This window comes from Anomalospiza imberbis, chromosome 12 (genome assembly GCF_031753505.1).
Source record: "Anomalospiza imberbis isolate Cuckoo-Finch-1a 21T00152 chromosome 12, ASM3175350v1, whole genome shotgun sequence".
Taxonomy (NCBI): Eukaryota; Metazoa; Chordata; class Aves; order Passeriformes; family Viduidae; genus Anomalospiza; species Anomalospiza imberbis.
Window position 1 is genome coordinate 17,083,682 of NC_089692.1, and position 19,278 is coordinate 17,102,959.

At 39.3% G+C, this 19,278-nt stretch overlaps 1 protein-coding gene and 1 long non-coding RNA gene across 4 annotated transcripts in view; both read left to right on the forward strand.

The window, feature by feature from the left end:
• The window catches only part of CDH13 (cadherin 13), a 449,552-nt gene that overhangs the window by 37,365 nt on the left and 392,909 nt on the right, over nucleotides 1-19,278 (forward strand). The gene's annotated exons all lie outside the window — the stretch shown is intronic.
• LOC137480984 (uncharacterized) lies at nucleotides 8,844-9,584 on the forward strand. The gene is made up of 2 exons (XR_011003232.1): nucleotides 8,844-8,925; nucleotides 8,958-9,584. It is a non-coding gene; the product is annotated as an uncharacterized lncRNA (long non-coding RNA).

Here is a 19,278-nt window from a genome sequence, read left to right on the forward strand (position 1 = left end):
CCCTAGAGACTTCTCTCTGCCAATCTTCAATTGAAAGCAAAATTTGCACTGTTCCTTACTATAGGCCTGAAGGGAAAGCCCCTTGGATTAAGCTTATGAGACAGAATGGTTCTGTTTGGGCAGCCCTTGCTGAAATATGGCCAAAATCCTTCCATTCACCACCTCCTCTGGTGTTCCTTGCGTGTGAACACTGGCACTATTGGCTTGCACTGTTGTAGTTTTGTGCTTTCAGCACAGGGGTTGGCAGAACAGATGACTTCTCTGATTGCTATAATTTAATAGGCTCCAGATAGATGAAGCAGCTGCTTGTTTATGCATCAATTCTGTACTTTTACCAGTCATTAAGTGTGCAATTAAGAACATGCTTTTGGAAAGGCTGGTGATGCCTGTGCCCTTGGTACACCCTGAACACCTCAGAACAGATGTCTACAGTCTAACAGGAGTGAATGTTTGGTTAAATACAAACTGAAGGTGTTGCAAATGGGATAGATTTGAGAAATGAAAAAGGTATCTTTAGCTCTCAAACAAGCTTTTTGTTTTCCTGTGGTCAAGGAGGAAAGAGCTTGTGAGAAGAGGGACAGGTTTTGTAGCCTGATATCTTCCCATGTGCTCTGGACACCCCCAAGACAGCTGGGTTTTGGGCCCAGGCAGTTTTGTGTCCATAGAAATTGTTCTATGGGTGCAGGACACTGGTGCTTTAGGAGCCTTCTGGAAATGCCACTGCCATCAAGCCGAGAGATGGCATCCAAAGCCAGAGGGAATGTGCCAAAAGAGGGTAAAGAGCCAATCCTGGGCTGGTTAGAGAATAGCCAGAAATTTTTCTTTCTAGACTTGGGGAATGAGCCTTGAGCTGGTTTCTCTTTGAACCATGAGCTTTTCACTTGAACTGAAATGCCAGGGTGCAGCAGCAACTGCACCAGCCTTGTCATCAGATACTAAATGGGATCCACTTCTGGGATGTGACAGAGTATCCTCATTGCTGTTCCCAAATGCAATTAGCCTGAATGCAATTCATATTTTCAACAAGTTAGGAATTGCTCTTGGTCTGGCCCTTGTCACCATCTGTACCGTGGTTTGGGCACATTATTGAGGCATGTATTCAGCAATTATCACACCTTGACCAACTGCACACAGAGCGAAAGGTTTGTTGCTTCGGTGATGTACTGAGTCTCTTACAGGTGTAGTCATCCTTGGAAGGTTATCCCTGCCACTTCAACAGGGAAAACAGGACACCAGGGCATGTTGTGTGATGTGATTAATGGATATGTGAATAGCACCCTATGACTTATGATATCATCTCCATTGTCTTGCTTGACAATTACCTTCTGCTGCTGTAGAAGGGCAATGTTTCCCCATGTAGTTTATAGCTCTCATAAACAACTCCTACCAGCAACTTTGCTGTCGTGTCCTGTCTCTCACCTTCTCCTTGTACCTGTTTGTAATTGGGGATGTGAAACTGTTCCTGTAAAGTCTCAGGATGAGCTCAGCTGTGAAATCCCAGGGCTCTGCAGTGAGAGCATTGATCTTCTGCTGAGTCATCTGTGATGACAGATACTGGAGTTTTACAGACACGCAGAGTCACTTTTGCTGACTTATTCATTTTAATTTAGCTGGGTTTTATTTGTTCTGGTGACTGTAATTCAAGGTGTTAATATTTCTTGGAGGGAAATAAGAGCAAGAGCAGCTCTCCAGGCTTAGCCATAGTGAAAATAGTAAAGGTGAACTTCAGAGAAATAGCTCTCTGACTTGCCTGTGCCTGTACTCAGTTTAGAGTAATCAGGATTCTACATGCTTATGTTGCTCAGTAATTTAAAATGCAATGCAGTGTGTGAACATATCATTGTGATTCTTCTGAAAAATCAAAACACGTATTGACAGTCCTTTCTTTTCAGAGTATGAATAGGTTGGAAGTGTTCAGATGCCTCTTGAAAACTGTAATGTAGGGATGTTTTTTTCTCTTTGGTTACATTTTCATTGATACTCATGCTTGTAGTTACCCAGCTTATTTCAAAGCTTGTCAAACAGTTGATTTGGAAAAAGGAGTTGAGATGATACATGCTGACATGAAACTTCTGTTTGCACCCCTTTTTGTTGTCATTACCTGCCTTTGTTCAGCTGATGTATTTGGAGTTGAGATGAGCTCTGAGTTTTCTTGCTGTCATCTCTGTCTCAAGTTTTCTTTCACTTCTTCAAGTCTCCTTGCCTTCCAGAGCTAGGGATGACATGTTCTCATGTAAAGGGAGTTGCAATATGTACATTCCATGAGCGCCGTGCTATTTATCCTGTGAATTTCTCATGTGTCAGTGCACTGTTTAGACCTCATCTATGCATTGTGGTTCCTCTTTAGCTGGGCTTCCTAATTTCCCTTTTCATGGCACATTGTTGGTTTCTCTATTCTTTGTACTCTTTCAGCAGTTAAGCAAAAATGTCAGGTTTACTGTAACTGGAAGAGCACATTCTGACAATGAAGTTATTTTTGGGTTAAATTTATTACATCATTTGAAGCTGGCAGTGTGTGCCTTGAACACACATGGAATGTGACAAAAGATGCTCAAAGCTTTAGGGTGAAGAACAGGAATACAGTAGGTAAATTTTATTATTACAGTAAATTTCCCTAGAATTTCATCTGACTAAAAGCTGTAAATACCTGAATTTGTCTTTTTTCCCTATAATTCTAGAGAAACGTTTGTTATTTCTTTCTTTTTCAGTAAGAAGTGGTCAAACTGTACGTATTTTATTTTAAAAGCATTTTTGTGTCATATTCCTTGTGTCATTTATTAGCATAGATACAGCTTTTTCTATTCTCATTTTGGCACTGCTTTCTCCTGTACATCTGAATGCCAATTCATGGCTTATATGTTGGTCTGCCTTTTCCAATACAGGTAGCCATGTTCATTGCAGAGAGCTTTCTTCCTACACTATTGTGCAAATTAATCTGGGAGACAGACAAATCTTGTTTTATAGAGCTACAAAAATTGATGACCATTGCTACTCTGTGCTAAAAGGTGCATCACTGTGTACAGAATTATTCAGAGAGTGAGAAACACCTTTAACAGAAAGGATGAACAAAGACAACTTTTGCAAGCACTGTGCCTGTGTTTTGAGAGTTTCTTTACTGTTCTTCCCACATACGGTGTGACCCACCTTAGTGCCAGCACTGGAGTCACCCTGGAGGATAAGGAGGTGATTTTAGGGGCATGACTGTGGCCTCTGAGCTGAGGTAGAGGAGAATGGGGCTCCTGGGCTCTCCCAAGAGCTAGATCTGCTCTCTGCAGGGCTGCTGGTGGCTCTCACAGCTCTACCTCTGAGGGGTGAGGCAGGGACATGTGCTGTGGCACCTCATTTCATAGGCACTGATTTCTTCTTCCTTGTGCTGCCCCTCTTTTTTGCCTGCCTGGAGCAATGTTTGCAACTGCAGCCCTGCAGAGCTCTTTGGGTTTGTTCTTCCACCCCTGGGATGCCAAAATCCAGATCATCTTATGCTGCTCTGAAGGTTTGACGAAGATCTGTGTGAAGCAGAGGGAAAAATGGTGAACACTTCATTCCCAGTTTGCTCTGGTGCCAGGCACACAATGTTTGCTTTGCTCACTAGGGCATGTTTAAACCAGAAAATGTTCCTCAGATCATTCATTCAGGCCATCAGGAATTAAAGGGTTCTTTCACAATATCATTGTTGTGACAAATTAGATGTAATAATTCTAACGGACAATTAACAAAGGGATTGTTGACTGACTGCTAGAATTTCAAAGTAAGATTCCAGCTTTGGTAACTAAAATATCATCTGGAGGAGAGGATTGATTATTCAAAATTGCATTCTGACTGCAATTTTCTGCAATTGCCTGAATTTGTCTTTTTAAATTTCTGTAGGTGTTCATACTATACAATCTTAATGCATCATCCATGCTTGATATAGCAATAAACAGAGCTGGCAGTACAACATATTTTGTAAAGCCATAAATATTTTTATCTGTCTGGGAATGGGAACACAGTTATAACTAAGACAGCAATGAAAATTTTATTTACTCAACAGGAATGATGTCAGGCTTAAAGGGAGTCCTGATGTTCAATTTCTGTGTTCCTGATGCGTATTTAACCTTAAGGATTAAATGAAACAAGCATATTTTAAGTTATTCTCATAATTGCTAGCAGTGGGAAGCGTAACTTCCCACAGGACTAAGCAAAGAGCATTTGACTGTAAACTTTAAAGCTCAGGTCAAAGTACTTTTAACATGAGTTTTCATAGGAAATAACTTTCTCAGGAAAGTGTTTGAGAATTTATTGGTTTTGCCTTGGCATTCTGTTATGATCCCAAGTCCTAAAGATTTTTAAATTTTTTTTTTCTTAAGCAATCAATACAGACACTCTTGAATAGCCAGCAGGCAAAGAAAATTTGGAGAGCTTGAGCTGAAATGCTCCAAGTTTTGATCTGTTGGCTGCCTAGAAATTCCCATTTGTACCTTTCTAAGATGTAGAGCTAAGGAACGTTTTTCTGCAAAACCTTAATCAAATCATCGTATTCCCTCAAAAGGGCTGCATTTTAACAGCTGTGGATCATTCAAAAGGAAATGAAAACCTAATAGCAATTGTAATTGCATGGTATATGATAGATGTGAGTGGTTGCTTAGATGAAGATAGCACAGATGGAGCATCCCTATGACCCTCCCTGTGGGTTCATTCAAAACATGCAGTCCAGAACATTTCTTCCTTTAATTTAGATATCATAGAAAAATGCTAATATTGCTTGGTTGGCTGAGGAATTGCAGCCAATTGAACCAAACTTGGTCCATCATGTTTCTCATTGTGAGCCAATCCCTGTGTCAGTAGGAACCCCAGCATGCTTTTATTCCAGAAGCCCAGCTAATTATCTCCTGTAGAAGGATTTAAATGCTTGTACACCAGTAGATACTTTAACCCTTAAGATGCTGGCTATCTCTAGATTTTATGAATTCATGACAATAATATGCCAGTAAATGAGAGAATGAAGCCTTAAAATGTCTCACAGGAATGGATTAAAACGTAACATAAAATATATTCCAATGCTCAGTGTCCAGTTAATATCAGTGTGATTGCATTAGCACATAATACCTGCTATTAATTTAACTTCAATTTTATCCTACTGCTCTTCCTTGAAGAGAGGAACAGAGTGACAGCCTGTAGTGAAAATCAAGGAGAGAATCTGTTTCAAGAGTTCAACTTTTGTCTTTTTTTTAAACATCAGCTTCAAATGGAGACAATAGCTGCAGGATTGCTTCAACCATTACAAAATCTTGGTCCTGATTCAAAGGACATAGGAACTATTATTCTGTTAAAACTGGTCTTGCTGAAGCTTTCATATCAGTGAATAGGAAACTGCTGAAGTGGAATTTGTGTCCAGGTGATGGAGGACTCTCACTGTCATGAAGCCTCAGGTCACAGCTGAGAGTGCACAACAAGAATTCTGAAATTTCTAGATTAAGACTTGTGTGTGTATTTTTTTTTGTTTTGTTTTTGTTACTTTTGTCACAAGGCTGCTGAATCTGATTCACTGCCAAGCCCATTATGTGGGACAGAAATTTGTGAATAGCTCCCTTTTTCCTGTGAACCCAACTTAAGCAGCATGTCCAGGAGAGCAAGGGGGAAAGTTCATTAAAAATTCAATACTCCCTTTCCATGCTTACTATTTTGAAGTTACATGTTTTATTTTTGGCATAGATTGCATCTAAGTTAAAATAACATCAACAAAGATAAATAATGTAGCACCAGTGATGAACAATCTTGAACAAGAAACAAAAGTATTTTTCTTTGTTTCCTGACTTATACTTTATGAAACTTTGATTAATGTGGTTTTGTAACATCTAAGCAAGTTCCCTGTATTTTACAGAGGGGTGAGGGTGGCTGTGGAAACCAAAGCAATTCATTTTCTTTGACAGGAGTTGCTCCGGTTGCCCTCCAAACCCAGTACATCAAAAAGCACAATGCCCCTCACAGATCTGAGAAGAATCTCCTTGCTCTGCAGTGAGGAAATCCTCACAGCAAATTCTGTGTGTGATTTGAATGAATGAGAGCGTGGTGGTATCCTCTGCATGAAAGAGTGACCTTCATCTGCTCCTTCCTATGGATCCATGGAGGAATCACAATCTGAGCACTCCCTTTGATCTCCTGAGCGTGTGCTGGTGGGAACAGAGCAGCTGATCGCTGCCCTGTGATAGAATCTGCTTTGTGTGCCAGCTCTTTCAAAGGCTTTTTTGTCATCTCTCTTGTAATAAGATGGTTATGAACATTTCAGAACACGAGTGAGAGGCAGTAAAAGCACAGAAAAAGGAATATTAGGCTCTACGCAGCTTATAATTAAAATCCTAGAGAGCAGTAGCTCTGAAGTGAGTAAAGAAAACTACCATAAAAGCAAGCAAACAAAAAAACTCCACTTGATCCTGGAAAGCACAAAGGGAGGCTGCTCCATAGGCAAGGCTTTCTATTTCAAGTCACCTTATCACCAAGACAGCTTTCAGTTTAAGATGACAAACAAAAAGCCCAAAGGAATTCTGTGCCCATTCTGAGGGAGAGACAAGGCTCCTGTGCAGATGCCTGGCACGTTTCAGCTCTGTCCCACACTGAGCACTTCCACAGTTTTATACCTCACTGCTGTTTTATGATGCTTCCAAGGGATTAACTTGACAGGGTGAAAACAGCAAGATGTATGTTTGAATAGAGATTAAAAATACAACACAGAGCATTCTATTCTCCTGTCAACAATTTCAAGGTGAAAAGACCAACATCATATCAAGTAATAAAAGCCACTTTGCAGAGGTTAGCATAATGTAACCAAGGAAAAGGGAGAGAATGAGGAAAAGTACCAAACATCTTTGGTATGCTTCAAGCATTCGAGCTCTCAGCTGTGGTCTGAAGATCAATAAGGCAGAACATTCTTTTTATTATATATTAATACAGTGTGAGCAGCAAGCGTAGCAACTGCTAGGATCATGTGACTGCTGCCTGTACGTATTTTTCCACTTTGTCAAGATGAGCGCAGTTAAAATTTCATTTTGTCAGGTGCGCAGAGTTAAAACTTTTGAGTTGATGAGATGTATAAACCTATGGAGGGGCTTGTAGTGACTTTCTATTGCCCAAGCCAGCAGCTGAAACACTTTCTAAAGTACACTGGTGGGACACTGATGGTGAAGTGTAAGAGGTATGTAAATAAAGGAGTTTTGGAGAGAAATTGCATTGAGACAAAATTAAATGACCTTGGGAGTTCCATATTTTTATCATGATATCAAGTTGTTCTCTTGCTTAGATTTTTTATGAAGATGTTGAACCTTCATTTGAAGAACTGAAGGGATGAGAAAGAATCCCATCTGCCCATACTTGCACCAGCTGATTAACAACTTGGAAGCTCATTGGGATCTATTTTCCTTTAGAATTATATTGTGCTACAAGTTTGAAGTAGACTAGAGCATGGTGTAAATTTGCATGCTCCTCTTTTTCAGATATGTTTTTTCTGCTTAATGTATGAAGTGAAGTTTTACTCTTCCTGCTATCCATTACCAACAACAAAACCAATTAAGATTCTCATTTCAACTGAAAATGCATAACTTAAAAAAATATAAATTCATGCTTTAGTGCAGATATTCAAAAATAATTTAGTAATAATACATCAAAAAGAATATTTTCTGTGGGGCTGCTGAAATCCAGTATTGCAAAGGTATTTTTTTTTCTAGTCTCCTGACAGCAGTTAAGATTGCTGTGCTGGTGAAGTGGGTCACATCTGTAACTCAAATTGTGCAGTTTCTCATCACTAATCGTAGTTTTTTGAATTGCTCTTCAAGACCTTGTCTACATCTGTCTGCAGCACTGCTCCTGTTACAAAAACTCAGGGAAGTTAAATCATTATCAGTTAAATGTCTGACATAATCTTTTGCAAATTTGTGTTATAATGATTCTGTGTTTGAAAAAAAAATCATGGGCTTGACAGGTGCATTAAAGCTAAAATATATTTGCTAAGGTTAAACAGCAAAAAGTCACATTATTGCTACTTGGGCTAGAGCTATGAGACTAAGAATTCACCACAAAGCTAAGGAGATCTCTCGCTTTACTGGAGTTAGTTTGAAGCCTTTCAGTTGTGTGGGTGTTTTGAAGCAATAATAAAACTGTAAAGCTAGTGACCAAAGAATGAGAAATTCTATACAGCATTTTGTAATAAATTTGAGCAAAGCCTGAGGGTGACATGGCACAAAGGATGTGTCACTGGTCTTCCTGTGCAACTGTGTGAGCCTGTAATAAAGGTCCTAAATGTTTCTGCTGCAGCGGAGTTGGGCTGATAATACATACACTTTGTAGGCTGATGTGAGATGGTCTTTTTAAGCAGCATCCTTTAATATGTTGTACCTTACTTTCTGGTGGACTGTCCCAAGCTCTTCCATAACAAACTGGGGTAAGGTACAGTTACATTGGCAGCTGATGAGATCTCCAGCATGGCAGGCAGGACTCTTTCATCTTGTTTCCCCTGTCTCTTTGAAGCCATCTTTCCGTGCCGTGAGTGATCCAAGAACTGATTTGCAATTCGCCTGAATTCATGTTTGCAATGCGCCTGAAAGCTTATCAAAGGGAAAAGGCGACAGAAGAAACAATTTTATTTTTATTCCAGACTGCTGGCAGAGCTTGTGAGCTATGGCTGTGCCGGGGCTGTTTGTTTTGAGCACAGCACTTCAGTTGTCATCCCGTGTGTGCGCGGCGAGTGCTGGCCCACTGCTCTCACACAAATCAGATTCATCCGTGCTCCCTTGGAGCAGCAGTGACAGCACCAAACACCTCATGGCAATGCTGATTTGATTCCTTTTTCTTTTTTTTTTTTGTTGCAAACAAACAAGTTCGATGAACATATTTTTTTCAGTCACAGCCTCAAGGAGTTTCCAGGTGACAATGAAACCTGGTTCCATAGTTCAGCTGGTGACCTCGGTGGTGTCTCTGTAGATCTGAAGTGGGGATTTTTGTCTCAGTCTTGTGACTGAAATACAACTTATCTTTAAATCAATATTCAATGTCTTTCTAAAGACTGCACTGATGGTCTGGCCAATCTAAATCTTGGAAAGTTGGAGAGCAAGTCACTTAAACTGTGATCCCATTTCAAGTCCAGAATTTCTAGCTTGAAATTCTATCCTGTAGATCTTGTTAAGATTACAGATTAAGGGCTTGCACCTTAACACAATAGAGTTCAGGGGAGTATTTCTATTGAGTTTGACAGGCACAAAATCAGACCTGCTCAGAACATGACAAATCACACTTGTAAATCTTTGTAGATCAGTATCATTCATTCCTTATCTCTTGTGAATGTCTCCTCATTATTTCCATTGTCAAAACTTGAAGCATTTCATTTTCAGCCCTCTTCTCTTGGGTTGTGTCTTGATAGAACATATGCAATTTCATTAAATCCATGTCATCTTCCTATTTCAGGCAGTGAAAATAAAACCAGAGGGGAACTGAATGTTTTGCTACATTCAATATGGAGTGTCAAGATAAAAGATCCTTTTAAACTCTTGTTTTTTGAACGTTGTACTTCTGTTTATAAGCATAGTAAATTCTCAGTGTGATAGATCTCAGCACTTCAGGCTTGTGGGATAAAAGATGCATGTGTTCTGAAGAATGATTTATCTTAAACCCCAAAAGCTGTAGATGATCTGTAAGTGCCACTAATGCATTTGAAAGCCACTATTGCACTGATTCTGTCTAAAGAGAGTTCTTGTTACTCTCCAGTGACATCTGTTACCGGTTTTGAAGCTGTCATGTGAAAGTATGTGAGTACACTGGGCAGATTTCTGGCAGGTGCTGCTTTTTAGGGAGGAAGTGAATGCAAGAAACTGGGAAATGTCAGTTCAGTTTCAGAGCAGTGTCACCATGGGCTGAGCACACACTCATCTCCAGCTCGTGGTGTTGCTCCCTCACGTTTGTGCTTGCTCTGAGTGTGTTAAGCCAAAATTATCCCCTACAAATAACAATTGTTCCTCAATTTTATGGGCTAATGTCACTTTTTATTGTCCCTCTTCTCCTCTTTCAAATTCAGACCTGCTGTTTCATTACTGAATAATTTCCTACTCCCTCCTTGTCTGTTGAAAGATGAACAGATCAGCCTAGCAGCAAAACTGAGCAGAAGCCTGGCCTCTGGGAGAGCTCCTCACTGTCTGGATTTCTGGATGCTTTCTGTCCAGCTTTGGCTCTTCTGGTGATCTCCAAATTTCCCTGTTTTATCAGATCACAAAATAAAAACAGTGGGTAAAATCGATTTAAATACATGCTAATGCCACACTGGTGGTCATATTGAAAACTATACTGTAATTTTAGTCCTCAGTAATTGCATTCCACTCATGGTACAGTCCAGTCAGCCTGCATGAAGAAGGGCAGGGTTATAACTGAGTCAAAAAAATCACAAATGCTTGTCTGTCCCCTGGCAGCATGATAGAGCTCATCTGATGTACAGGTTCAACTTCTTAGTGCTCCTGCTGTCCTTAACATCTGGATTTAGTCCAATTCAGAAGCAGCAAGTGTGTTATTCCCTGCAAAAGCCCAAAAGTCCTGCAGAGGCAACTCATGCTGAAGCAAAATGTTTGCTTTGCTGGAGTGGCACTTAGACATTCATTAGGACAACACTGGCAAACTTCATGCTGGCTTGGAGCGTTGGCATGAGAACACAGAATTATACAATAATTCCACAACGGTATCCAGTTGTGTTAAACCTTTCTGAGGAGAAAAGCAGTCTGTCTCTCGCTTTCAGGGTGGAACCTGGTCAAAAGTCTTGGTTTCTCTGTTGTGTGAATTATTTTATACAGCTTTCAGCCTGGCTTGGAATGAAAATAAACCCATCTATTAATGTGCACCTTAAAATACTTATGTGAAATGCTGAGGGTTTGTGAGATGTTCCTACTGGCATTGGAGCCAACTTGTAGTTCTGCCTTTTCATTCATTGTTGAAATGAATGTATTGAGACACTGAAGTGATGAGACACTCATGAATTGATGCAGAAATGAAAAAAAAAAATAGTGAGAAGGGGAATTCCTATCCAAATAGCTTTGGACAAAGTTCTTTCACAATTTTTGTGTAGTTTTTCCTATTGAGACTTTATTAAAACACAGAAAAATGCATGCTTTCTTCTTAAAATCAGGAAGTCCTTAACAGCATCGATGAAACTGGTAGATATCAGTTGCTGTTTGGCTCACAATAGAAGATACCTGAGACCTTTAAGTAAAATATTTTAGCTTTTCAATAGCTACCACAATTCCAGGTTTCTGGCTAAATGAAGAGAAAAAGTTGTTTTCTTCTAACAAAATGACTTTCAAAAGATACAGCCCTGACAGGTCCTAACCATAGATAGGTGGCTCATAATTTTTCATGTGTCCCAAAACCTGTGATGTCATGGCTTGTTTAATAGTTTACTCCACTAATTCCTACTGATCTATTGTAGTGGGCTGAGCCAAATAGATTATTTTAAATTGCAAATCTATCTTTATGCTTCCTACTCGCCTTGTTAAAAAGAGGCATTAGAATTAATCATGCTCTCCTTCACTGCTTGTTAATAACCCCAGATACCTCTGTGTCTTGAGCTTAATTCTCTCATTTCAGATGTGCAGCCCTGCTTGACCTCAGGCTCTGCTCTCAGTGTCAGGTTTACACCTGGTCTAAGTTGCTATAGCTGTCCTAGGATGTTTTATTGTGTTTATTTACAGCAGCTTCTCTTTATGCCTCACAATTTCCAATATTGCAGAATAGACTTAAAACCAAACAAAAAATAAAGTAACTTGAGCAGGCATCCTCTGAGGTAATTTCTTTTTTTGAAGTAAATTTTTAAGAACTTATCTGAGAGAAAGGTGTGGGTGGCTCTTGGTTTTAAGAATATTTACAAGGAGGATGGAGTGGGGTTTTGAGGTTGGATTTGGGGACGAAGGAAGGGATCTACTTGAGCTGCCATTACTCAACACATAAAAATGTGTAGCACATAGACTCTACCTCTTCAGAAATGCAAAACTAATTACATCTTAATTTGCATATCAAAGCAAATTACAACCTAATGAAACATTTGCCTGCCAAACATTTCTTTATCTTAATGAACAGAAAAAGAATACCTATTATAGCCTGATTAAAATGTCTTTGTACTTGTCCAACAAGTTACACTCTGTATATATAAAAATATCGTTTCACCATCTTACTGGCAATATGAACAAAACAGATTCTAATTTACAGCATAATTTTACTGTTTGTATCCATAGATGTAAAAACCGATATGGAAAATGTTATACATTTTCCTTGGAAGCAGAAGAGAGAGTATAATTTTGAACAGGTATTAATTATTTTATTTGGAGTCCTATATTCTAAAATAATGCTCAGAATCTGAGAAATTTGCACTCTTAATTCATACATTACTACAAGTATATACCACGATTACTTTTTTCCCTCAGTGAAGTTCATCTTGTGAAACTCCCCACAGTGGTTTCACTGAGAGAAACTCAGTGAGAGTTTTCTCTTCTTGAGAGAGCACAGACAGAAAATGATCTAATACTTAAAAGCTAATTCAGCGGAGAAAAATTTCTTTAGCCCCTGTTACAAGGAATTTATGGAATAAGCAGAAGTTACTACAGCTTTAGGTACAGTGTCATAAATCGGCTGTACTGCAAGTACATATCTTGGGGTGAATATGTTTTATTTACTTAATTTAAAATCTGCATGCTGCTGCTGTTTTGGATTATCCTCAGTACTCTTTAGTAATTAACCAAAAGCTGAAATAAATTTGCTGAACAGAACTGTTCTTAATACGAATGTTAAATCATTTTCCCCCAGTGTAATTGTACCTGAATAGATGCAACTGTAACATGTGCCATAAAAGGAGATAAAGCAGCAACATAATGTACAATTTCTTAGTGCATAATGGTAACTCTGAATAACACATGCTCCATGAAGAAAAGTAATTTAAGCTGCATTGCAACAAATGTCATATTTTAAAATGGAAACTATCCATCATGTATTGAAAGAAAGTGTTGGTGAACTACAATAAGTCTAAGGGATGTACTTAAAAATTCTTTTAGGAGTCCATTAAAACTAAATTGATGGACTTGCTTTTAGGACATTGTTATAAATTGTAAGTGACAGCTACATGTATGTTCCCTCCTCATGGTATATAAAGCAATCATCACAAACTTGGTGGACAGCAATTGTACAGAATAATCAGAAGTGATTCCTATTCTATAGTGGATAAAACCTTCGTTTTAGGAAATTATTAGTGCATTTTTAAATCATATTTGTAAAAATGCCTGATATTTAATTTAGGGTTTTATTCCAGTGGGTGTTAGATTTATAGCAGCACAGCAAGTTTTAACAGGGAAAGCCAAAGCATGGAAACTGGCAGTAGAAAACTTGTGTATCTAGGCTTTGTAGTGTTTCTCTAAAAATAGGAAATATGCATATTAAATCCTTTTAAGCTCATAGATAATTCAACAGTGCATGTGTACATTTTATGGCTTTCAATGAAGACTTCCTGAAGAGTAGAAAACCACTTTTTTCGTAGTTCCCTTTTTACTCCAAAATTCTGAGATTTCACAGAGGAAGGGATCCTGGCATCCTGCTGACTTTAGCTTGGGCTGATGCACATCACCAGAGGAGGTGGAGGTTTTAGAAATCTGCAGTGTGCACTGGGGGAATGTCTTGCTGTGGAGGCCTTAAAAACCAAGGAAATAAAAGGTCTGTCCACATCTAAACGTTGTTATTCAACTGAAGTGGTGGAGTTTTGTTTTTTGGGGTTTTTTTTTTTTGTTGTTTTTTCTTTGTTAGTTTCTTACAGTTTGGAATACTTGAAAATATGCAGAGACATCTGCACATTATGGAGGGGGAAGGATGGCATCCAGGAATTTACAGGGTTTTTTTTCTCCCTTCCTCTCTAGTTACGTTAGAATATAAAAAAGGGGAAAATTCTGGATATCAGGGGCCTCACACCCTCCATGACCTGCTGGCATATGGCAGGTGGGTTTTCAGCAAGCTCACTTTGTTATCTCAAGAGACCTTGCTCCCTGCTCCTTGTCTGCAAGGATATCTGTAATTTTGAACCACGATTTGTATATTTAAAAAGGAACAGTCTTGAGTCAATCTCTCAGTTGGCTTCCATCAACATTTTGCCCTTAACTTGAGTGACTTTGAGTTCTGCTGTTTTTCTGGAAACTGTTTTCTATTTTGTTACACTGCTTGAGGTGTTTTTAATAGGGACTCCTTAATGCTGCTTAAGAAACACGCTTTTGATGCAGCCAGTTTGAGTGCATTCAAACACTTGGAAGAAAGAGGGGGAAATGGTTCTGAAAACTGCTAGCATGTGGAAGATGGAGGGGGTGTGTAAAAATAAAGTGTGATTCCTGCTCTTGTACTCTTAACAACAAAGAACATTTGTAAAGCCAGTGTGAAACTGGCTGAAAACTTTACTTTGGTCCAGAGAAAAATATAAGGAGAAAATATTTGACCTTTAAAGTGTCAGCAAAGCTTTGGCAGACAGAATGCAGGCTGTAATATTTCAATGGGGTGTGACATATTTCTTTAATCTCCAATCCCTGCAAAGAGAGAAATTGAAATTACTGTCCCCCCAAGTGTGTGGCTCAAAAATAAAACTCCAGGGGCCTGACTTCTGTAAATGCAGACTTTGTTCTTGAGAGGTAGAAGGTGATGGAAAAGGGTTTTGTCTTTTGGTTTTACCTTAGCCTGAAGGAATTTAACAAGCTTCCTGATCTCCAGCTCACTTTAATAAAAAAGTGGAGAGTACAGCTACAACCTTCAGAGACACTCACCCAACCCTATTGTGGGCTGAAATTTCCTGTCTCCTTACTGGCCCTTAGCTTCACCAAACTGCAAAGGTTATTTGTTGCGGTGGTTGTTAGTAACACTAATGAAATGTTTCAGTCTGCCGTGACTCAGTAGGAAAAAACTTGTATTTGGAACAAAGCTAAACAAAACCTGAGACATTCAAGATACAGGAAGAAACTACAGCTTGGATGAGATGATTGTAAGGGTGTGGAATCTTTGTTTAATTAGTTTTCCTGTGGGAAGTTTTGAAGAAGAAACAATTTTTGAATAGAAATGAATACTGGCTCACTGTCCCATCTTTTTTGGCAGATGACTGCCCGAGCCTGAAACTTTGTTCTTCGACTACCTGTGTGTAATACATAAAGAATAAAAATAGAATTATGTCTTTCATGAGGCTATGTAGCTCAAAATTTATTATTTTAGAATTAATGTCCTGTGTGATACCTTTATACATGCTTAACTCTCTCTGTATATTAATTGCTTGCAGAGAGTAGAAAAGAAGTGTAAGGTGCTGTTTATGTTCATGGGTAGTGAGGAACCCAAAGTTTCATCCTTCTTTCCTTAATGTGCTGACAATTGGCACGAGTAGATGTGAAACAGCAATTACAGCTTTCACACACCTGAGCTCCCAGGCTCAACAATGAGCATCCATTATCCACCTCTGTGTTCTGCTGGATGCAGCAGGGAGGGATGCTTTGCTGTGGTAATTGCAGGGCTAAGTGGCTTTAATGCAATGGGAGTGATTCAGGAGAGCTGCAACCAAGTGAGAGCTGAGACTCCAGGCAGTCCTGGTGTCCCCTGTCACAGACTGAAGAGCTTTTTTAGGGAATGGCCCCTTTTGAGGCTATTGAGTTGTCAGCCTGACTTTATTGGGCTGTTACTGGTGGCAGCAGTGAAATGTGTCACAGCTGCTCCAGACCTCCTCTGTCAGCCTCAGCAGGCCATGGAGATCTGTGTCCCTGTTTTCCTTTCGTCACTCTCTTTTAAACAAAGTGTCAAACTTTCTTCCCAGCTTCAGTGAGAATAAATTCATAAACAAGAAGACTTCCAGATTCTGCAGGGATTTAGTCTGTGTGGAAAAAAGAAAGATGTGAATATATGTTAGTCATTTCAGACTTTATTAAACAACACATTCCAGAGACAAATGCTCAGGTTGGAATTAAGTTCAGAACGTGACTCTCATTTCTTGCCCGACCTGTGGTGATACTTGAAAATGCATTTTTTCTGAATCTTCACTCTGTACTCCCAAGGCTGAGCATCTTTTCATGCTGATAGCTTTTCTTAGTGTTTGTCTCTCAGTGTAAACAGGAAGGCTCACTTTTCTCTGAGCAGGAAGGTTTATTTAATGGAAATGAAACTGGGACTTTATTGATGATAGGATGATGTAATCCCCAGTGTGCCTCTGTCCAGTCATACTTTTATATTTGAGGAAATAAACCTCCTCAGCCTCATGAAAGCAAGAGATGAAAGCAAGATGAGCTGTGAAGAAGGAAAATTTGGGCAGCTTTTTTTTTTTTTTAATTAATTTTTAAAAGAAATTAATTTAACCTTTTTGAATTCCAGTATTTCCTGTTTCAGGTACAGTATATCATAGAGCTAATAGAGCTCTATGATAGAGCTAATTTTCCTAGCCTTTTAAAAGGTGATCTTAGGGGTGCTGTAACTCATCCAGTCTACACATCACTGGCAGACTCCAGGTGCAGATTCGGAATAATCTTCATCTCTTTCTCTGGAGTGAAAGCTTTGCTGAAGTGGGAGATCCAGCCTCTCCTGGTTTAGTCTCAGCATAACTGAGATCCTTCAAAGCAGAGCAAGGCAGAATAACTTCACTTCTGTGGAATTTCTGGGTGCTGCTCTGTTACTTGACCTTCAGCATTTGTTCTACTTGGAGATGTGGGTGAGATTTCGTAGAACCACAAAGCAACAAAGATACTTATTTTAACTATCAAGAAAGATTTGGCACCCAGGATGTCACTGAGGGATACCTGGTAGAGATTTGCTGCTCCTTTTGTCCAAGTGATTTGCCTTGCAGTTCCAGCCATGTTGCATTGCTCTGTTTTCCTTGCTTACATAAGGTCAGAGAAGCTTCTTCAGTACTAAATTCAGGATACAACTACTGTTTCAAGTGTCAGCAGAAATGGCCTCAAGTACTCTGACTGATTAGGAAGGACTGAAAACCAGTGCTAAGTGCTTTGTTTATCAAATGAGTCTTGTTCTGCTCATATTTGCATGCACACAACTGTAAAATGTCATAATTCAAGTGGCAATTATGGCAACATGTGCAAATTGGGTGATTCTGCATGCAGCTGGCCAGTTGTGCATGCACAATTACCCAAATTACGAATGCAATCACAGATAAAGCCTATAAATGCTCCTCAGCAGTGTAAAAATTGACTATTTTCTATCACAGGATGATTTCTGGATAAAGCTGTGATAAATTTGAAGTTGTGGATTTTTTTATTTTTTTTTTTGTCATGGTCAGGAAGTTACTTGGTAGTGAGGGTGTTTATTAAAGCTGAAAACTGATGGTTCCTTTTGTGTTTTTGAACACAAAAGTCCAAGATACAGTTATAGATCAGAACTTTCCTTTTCCAGGCCAGGGTGTTCCTTCTTATGTGTTATTTTCACATGCATTACTCCAGCAACATTTTAATGAAATGGATAAGGTGAGATACATACTAAAAAAAGTGACTTTTCTACTGAATTCACTGATTCTGAAGAGTTTTGCATATAATTTTATTTAGTTCTTAGTCTAGGAAAGGCCACACTCTAAATGGGAGCATCTTGTGTGCCTTTTTCTACCTACAAGTGCCTAAACTCGAGATGAGGAGAAGCTGAACAAGGCTCTGGAACAGGGCTTTAACGAGAACCACAGTATTAAAAAAATAGATTTTCTAAGTCAACACAGCATAACCTTTCTTCCCATGCAAGTAAAAAGCAAATGCATCTCCAAACCTTCCAAGTCCACAATAAAATACAAGAAGGATGGGAAAAAGCCTTTGGGAGGTGAGATGCTTCATAGGAGCATGCAAAGAATCCTAGAGAAGCTGGAGATTCTCCAAGGTGGAAAAGTGTGGCCAGAGGGAGCCTTGTAGAGCCAGAGCTTGCAGCAAGAAGTGCTTCAAGAGCTCAAGAACACTGTCAGAAAGTATTTGGTGTAGAAGCAGTTCCTCACCTTGCTTTCCAACAGAAAATAATTGAATTGAGCTTTGTAGTGGTAGAAAGTGTGCTTCTTCTAGGTAATGAACTGGCCACAATTCATCAATATTCAGTTATGTAGATATGAAATTTATATTAAACTTTAATGTTACAAATGACTCATTTCTGCCTCTGGTTCCCTTGTAGGAACAATGGAAAAATACATTGAACAGTAGTACATAAAACTGAGTGAATAAGAACAATTTCTTTATCTTCCATCAAAACTTAATTTCCTGATTGAAATATTGCACGTGGATAAGTAAAACACAAAATAGTGAATGGGTTCTAAAACTCTCCTGTCTAAGCAGGCTGATTTTGAGCTAAAAACAAATCCCTGTGTGTGCAGGATGGCTGCAGGCTGTTGATAGGAGTGGGAAGGAGAGGGGAGCAGCTGCAGTGCAGGGCACCAACCAGGAGATAAAAATTCAGCTGTGGGTGTAGGGATGGGTGACACAAAAATGCCTGAACGCCCTAAGACTTTTATCGGTGCTAGTGGAAGGGGAGGGAACAAACTAATGGAATTTTCTCTTTGGTACAAGCCTTCTCAGAATAAATAAATCTCTCCTGGGGGTAGCACATCCCAAGTCACAGATGCACAAGTTTAGAAATTATCAGCTTGAGCATCTTAGCTAAAATTAATTAGCTGGAATGATCATTGCTGTGTGCACTAGCAGGGTCCCCTCTGACTAAGTGGAGAGGATCACATGCTAATGGAGACAGAATGCTCTGCAGCTGGGAGGCAGCAGTGCCTGTTCTCCTGAGCTGCTCCAGAGTGCTAAATGTCATCTCCAGGATCTGGGACAGAGGTAGAATGTCCCTCAAGGATACAGGACTGCCTTTTCTGGACACATCTATATATATGTCACCCCAACATTCAGGAAAAGGAGATCAAGCACACTCAGGGTCTATTACTTTATCAAGTTGTTAGAATGGATTTGTGTTTAGAGAGATTCTCCATCAGCTCTACCTCAGATGTCAGTTTTCATTCTTCTTCTGTGCCTGGACATGGTCTAACATAGCTTCTACTTCAAAACATTTATAATCCAAATAGTCCTGACTGACTTGAGTATTAGATCTATGTTTAAATGAATGTGGGAGACCAAGAGATGGGAAGATGGGATATCTTGGCTTATGGTATGTAAATATTTGTAGAAATGTTGTCTATCAACTGTTCCCTCTCTCAAAATTTTTTCTTTTTCGCAGCCCAGCTGCTTACACAACCTTCTTTTACAAACATTCAAATCTCAGTTGCCCAAGGACTCCTTTATTTATTTTTCA